We start from the raw sequence: 6,039 nt of genomic DNA, 5'->3' as shown, positions 1-6,039 counted from the left end.
AACATCTGCCTTGGCGAGGAGCAAACAATGTGTTTCTCTAGTAAACTGAGCAAACAGGATTTAGAAGTCATAGAGAGAGGGGGGTAAAACAGAGCAAGCCAAGATGGCCATTTTGCCAACTGACTTTTTTATTCATGCTCCAGCACTCAGTGCTATAATTACAAGACTCTCTGGGGACCCAAGGCATCTGACTCTTCCTTGCTTTAGAGTGTTGCCAATAAGATATAAAAATTGCTAATGCAGCAAAAGCATTTCTATGCAGTGGAGTTGGTAATTTTTTTTTAACCAGCACAATTACTACTATGCAAATAAATAAAAATCTATTATAGATTCTCTTAGTATATGAATTTAGTGCTCAACAAAAGGGCCATATTAACAATGCCAGGAATTACTGGCTGGTGATTACCGCAGAATCGGCGTGGGTAATGGTAGAGCAAGCTTTCCTACTAATGTGCCTCAAATCTGCCATGAAAAGACAACTTCTAGGTGTAAAAGGGTAAGCCAGTCCCCATGGACCATTTAGCCTCTCTTGAACCTGTCACCCAGGGTGACCATCAAGGTAATTGCATGTGCAAATTAGGCATTTTGTTATGTGCCTAAAGCCCTTGAAAACCTAACCTGGTATTTCTGCAGTGACTGTAATGTAAATCATGGATGCACAAATTTCTGAACATATAGGGAAATCGATTAATGAAATTGTATAAACTATATGCAAAAAATCCATGGGCCAAATTCTGCCTTTAGTTGGCCTTGCATGGGACATGTTAATGGGTTGGATGGGGACACTGGTGGGCATGCATAAATGTAAAGGAGGCCAAATTAGCCATAGTCCCTTATAACTCAAGGTGGACAGGTGTCTGGACATTCAGACACTTGGCTTTGAGCAAATAGGTTGGATGCTCCTACATAGTCCCTTAACTGTGAACATATAAATCTATGAACTCTGATGACATTGTATTCACCAATTTAATCATATATCAGGATGTCATAGCTTTAGCCAGACAGCCCATATAGCACAGCAAGGACCTTTTTTTCCACAGGACGTCTGTGCTTTCTCAACACCACTGCTACATTGTGTCACAAAATACCCTTCCCTTCCATTGCCAACCATTGCAAGATTTTCTTCTTTTTTTTTTTTTTTAACTTCAGAGCATTAAAAAAGGATTTTTAAAATCAGTTTTCACCCCGGACCTCAATCCTCAGTGACTGCTGGCAAATATGTGCAGTGCATTCTTATCCCTGAAGAGCTGTCTGAGATGTCCCTGTCTGAGATGGATGCTGGGATAGCAAATTCTTTGAATGGAGTTTGGAGGCAGGCACTTGACCTGTGTAGTCAGTGGATGACTACACTTGGAATTCCTAGTCTTTATTTTTTTCTCCAATTTTGGCCTGACCATTATTTTGCCATCATTTTTATATTAAATCATTTATTTTCACATTGAGAACAAGGCAAGCCCATCAACCACTGATCTTGTTCATGTCCTTCCTCGACAGACAGGAATATGTGTATTTTATTGAGGCAATGAAATTAGTTAACTATCAAAATGTACATAATTCTTTTCCCAACACTGTAAATGCTATCACTGTTGTAACCTTCAGTGGTAATTGACAATAACTCAGCTGTTACTTCCTTTGACTTTAATGACTACAATAGCTTCTGTAATCATTTTGTTGGTATGCTCGAACAATTTGAATTTATAGTATGCAGGGGTATACTTCTCTGTTCCCCTGCTTCAGAAAGACTCTGCAGGAACCAAGTGGAGAAAAGATTTTGCAAAACTGTGGGGATGGATGGGGGACCAGCAGAAGTAGTCAGTGGATGGCTTAAGATATTCTAGTCACATAGACTTTGGAGGCACATACCCCAATGCATTGTAACGAAGGGAGAATTTCATTTTGTTTTTGAAATGCTATTATTACACTTAGGAAATTTGCAAAGGCACCTTGACAGAACATTATCAAATACCTGAACTTGCAGTGCAACAACATTTACTTAGCAAATGACATTTTAATGCAGAAAGTCAAATTTGCATACTAATTAGATTTTTCCTTTAAAACATTTAGACTTTTGGCCTTTCCACCTACCCACTGTGACAGAGATTAAAAGATTTTTTTATTATGTCCTGTCAAACAAAACACACTTTTGTAAAGTGCTACAGTCACTAAGTAGCACTTTTAACCTATTTTCTACTCATATGGAATTTAGGCAGCTCGCATTTCCATGTGCTGCCTGACCTCAGGAGGGCATCTGATGGAACACAAATGGACAAGATTGGGTTTTCTCCCTTTGTTAATTTAAAATGTGTGGGAAAATATTGTGTCTGACGTTATCAGAGCTGCCTCTGGGATGAGAACACCCAATTCATTCAGCAGCCAAATCCTCAAGGCAGCCTTCAAAACTCAGCCTGTACGTTTTAAATATCATGATTGGAAATAAGCTGAGTTGCATCATAAAAATATGGGCACCTCTAATCATGGGGATTTGAGATGCTGGGAGTTCCCATCCTTACTTGCATCCTAGTCCATACCACATCCATTATACGGATCAACTACTTAAGACTCCTCTACTACATAGACTATCAGGGTTGGTAGGGACTTCAGGAGGTCATCTAGTCCAACCTACTGCTCAAAGCAGGACCAATCACCAATTTTTGCCCCAGTTCCTAAATGGTCCCCTCAAGGATTGAACTCACAGACCTGTGTTTAGCAGGCCAATGCTCAAACCACAGAGCTATCCTTCCCCCAATAGTCTCTTTATTACTCTGCAGGCAGCCATTTTGGGTTCTGACTGTGAAACAGACATGTATGCTACAGGAAAAAATGCTTTGGCCTAAACCCTCTCTTGAAGCCTGAACACAGGATGGTGTGCTGGGTAATGCTAAGAAGGGATAAGGTCTTCTGTAGCTGCTCTTCCAGCCAACAGACTTGAATAGGATCCTCTAGCTCTTCAAGTCCCCCGTGTCCTCAGCCACTAGCTCCCCTTGACAAATTGCAATGCTGCCCTCTCCTCCCACCTCCGCTAACTTATTTTGGCTTTTTTCAGTGGAAATAGAGACTTATTTTCAAGCAAAAGAAAAGCTGCCATTAGGAGCAAAATTGCCTGTGTGCAGTTTCCTGACTGAGCAGTGACTCGCTGTGAAATGACCATTTCTGTGCCTTTTCATGGAACACAAATATTGCAGGAGGATCAAAATGAGTGAACAGACTTGTCACAACAATTTTTCCCATCTCTTCTCTGTACCTGCCATAAGGCTTGACAAACTTGCTTGTTCCCAGCAATAACCACCTCCCCACGCACTGCCAGCATGAGTCTATGAATCAGAGCCCTCCCATGAAGTTACATCCGTGTGTATTTGCAGGGTTGGGCTCTGAGCACTCCATCCTGCACCCATTGAAGTAAATGGCAAAACTCCCATTGATCTCAGGGGTGCTCGAATAGACCTGGAGTCCCCAAGCTTGAAAAATAAAAACAACATTCACTTTCTGGGCCTGGTTCTCATTTACACTGGGGTCACTTTCCACTCTGCCACTGCTCTGGCCAAGTAAAGAGGCCTTTAAATGGGAGTAAATTACACTTACTTTACAGCCCCTTTATATGGCTAGAGGACATAAAGTAGGTTAAGGCTTATCGACACTAGAAAGTTGTCCTGCTTCAACTATATTGGTATAGTTAAGTGGTACAACCTCCCCAGTGTGGATTTAATTGTATTGGTGCTCTATAGCAGGAGAGCTATTCCTGTACAGGAAGGGGGAATTGCTATAACGGTATAATGCACTAAAATACCTGTATAACTGTATCTACATCAGGGCTTTGTCCAGTATAACAGTTCTGTGGCTTTTTTAAAATGGGAATCAGGTTCTCTATCCCTAATGAGTGCTTTGTTGAAGTGCAAACTCATGAACAACTGTTATTTTATTATTTTCCATAGTAGGGTACACAACTGGTTTTCGCTAAGGACTTAGGGTCTGACCCTGCAAAGTGCTAACCACTTCATTTGGGGTACTGAGTGCCCTCACTGACACTACCTACTTAAGTGCTTGAATAGATTAACTGGAAGTGTGTGTCCCTTTTTATTTATTATTTTCTTCAAAGCACAAAAAGAATCTTCCCAATCCAATCATCCATTTGGTTTTACTTTTCTTTCCAACAGCTCAGAAACCCACAAACAATATTTCTCTCTCCCCAATCCTTCCCACCACAACCTCCCTATAAAATTTAACAAACCAACATCCTCCTCAGATTTTTTGGGCCAGTTTTCAGGCTCCAGGGGAATGTAACAGCTCATTTAAATTTAACTCTCTGAAATAGAGAGAGAGAGAGAGAGAGTGCTGACACATCTTTGGCTGTAGAGTTACCTTGAGCAACAACAGAATCATGCTCAATGCATCACAATATTATTGTTTTCATCTTTTTAAAAAAGCTCTCTTTGTCTTAGAAAAAAACCCAAACCTTTGCAAATGCTTTTAACATGTTGGCATGTTATTACACGTAGTGTAACTTTGGTAACTTTGCTGCCTCCCGAGGGACTCAAACATCAAGATCACAGTGTCTGATGATGTCAGTTGCAGCTAGGCATACACAACCCTTGGGCCTCAAATCTTAATTATATCTGCTACTGTTTACATCTTATAATTCTTGATGTTAATTTACTGAGTGATGTTACACTTCTAGCCTCAAGTTATCTATTTGGCATGTTAATCCATTTGCACACAGACTATTGCATCTGACTGTACAGGCTGAAATTAAGTGTGATTTTTCACCTTAACTTCATTTGGATTTTCCTTGTTGTATGTTATTTAAAAAAAAATTGAATATTTGTAGTAATCTAATAAATTTTATTTGAATGATACATAATGTTGTGACACAAGGCGAGAAAAAATTTGCTCAACTGTGCAACATAAAGCATGTTTTTATCATGTGTTTGAGGGGACAGGCTAAAGCACTAGAGGGCAGATAGCTAAAATGTTAGCTCCTGGACACCTTGGGTGTGTTGTCATTGTGAGCTATCACACAGCAGTAGACCAAATGTCCCTAGCATTTGACCACATCCCTTTATACCTTGGAGTGTATTTATTGTAGTTATAAGATGTTTTATTTTAATATTCTGAGTGATGAAGTCCAACCTGTGGCTCATAATTTACAGTCCTTACAACCAATCCAATTCCTCTTTTCCCCTCCAACAGCTTTTTAAACCAGCTGGAAAGGAACGTCCTGAGGGCCCAGCTGAGGGAGAAACTGGCCAGATAGAACACCCCCTGCCCCTGGTGGGAGGGGATCTAGAGGTGGGGTGTGTGTAGCAAGGTGGTCACCCTGCTCCAGCCCTGAAGGGGTTAAAACAGCCCTGGAGAGGGCTGTAGTGAAGAAGAAGAGTGAAAGCAGCTGAGGGAGTGGCTGACCACAGGTGTGGCCAGCACAATCAGGGCCCAGCTGACCCTGACAGAAGGGCTGTGGGCCAGGAGCTGAGGGAGTCTCTCTCTAGCCCTGGAGTGGGAAGGGCTAGTTGCCTGGGAGCAAGGTACCTTAACTAGAACAGTGCTAGGGAATAGGGCAGATGAGCTGGGGAGCTCTACTGGTAAATCCCCAGGCTGCAGGCCTTGGTGAACGCCTACAGAGGTACTGAGGCTGTAGAGATACAGCCTGGGACTAGGCAAAGACAGCAGGTCCTAACCCCTTGCCAATGAAGAATGGCCATTATGCTGCAGTCTGCCCCAGTGAGCGGGGGTTAGATGGTGACTGGCAGTAGCCACTGAGGCAAGGCGGGTTTAGAGGGTTGGGAGTTCCCTTGGGAGGGGAGACCCAGAGTGTGGGGACTGCTGGGGCAGAACCTTGAGGTAAAAGGTCTGGGAGGGACATGGGGCCAGCAGCAGGTGAGACACCGGCCTGCAGAGGGTGCTCTGAAGGCTGGAAAGAGCTAATTCCCAAGATGACCAGCAGGAGATGCTGCACCAGTGAGTCATCAGGTTGCTACAGACCCAATGCTGATTGGGGCTTCTGGAGAGAAAGGGCATGAAATTAGCTCTGTTTTAGAAAGATAAAAT

This window comes from Dermochelys coriacea, chromosome 13 (genome assembly GCF_009764565.3).
Source record: "Dermochelys coriacea isolate rDerCor1 chromosome 13, rDerCor1.pri.v4, whole genome shotgun sequence".
NCBI classification, from domain to species: domain Eukaryota; kingdom Metazoa; phylum Chordata; order Testudines; family Dermochelyidae; genus Dermochelys; species Dermochelys coriacea.
Note: the sequence above shows the minus strand (reverse complement) of the source record.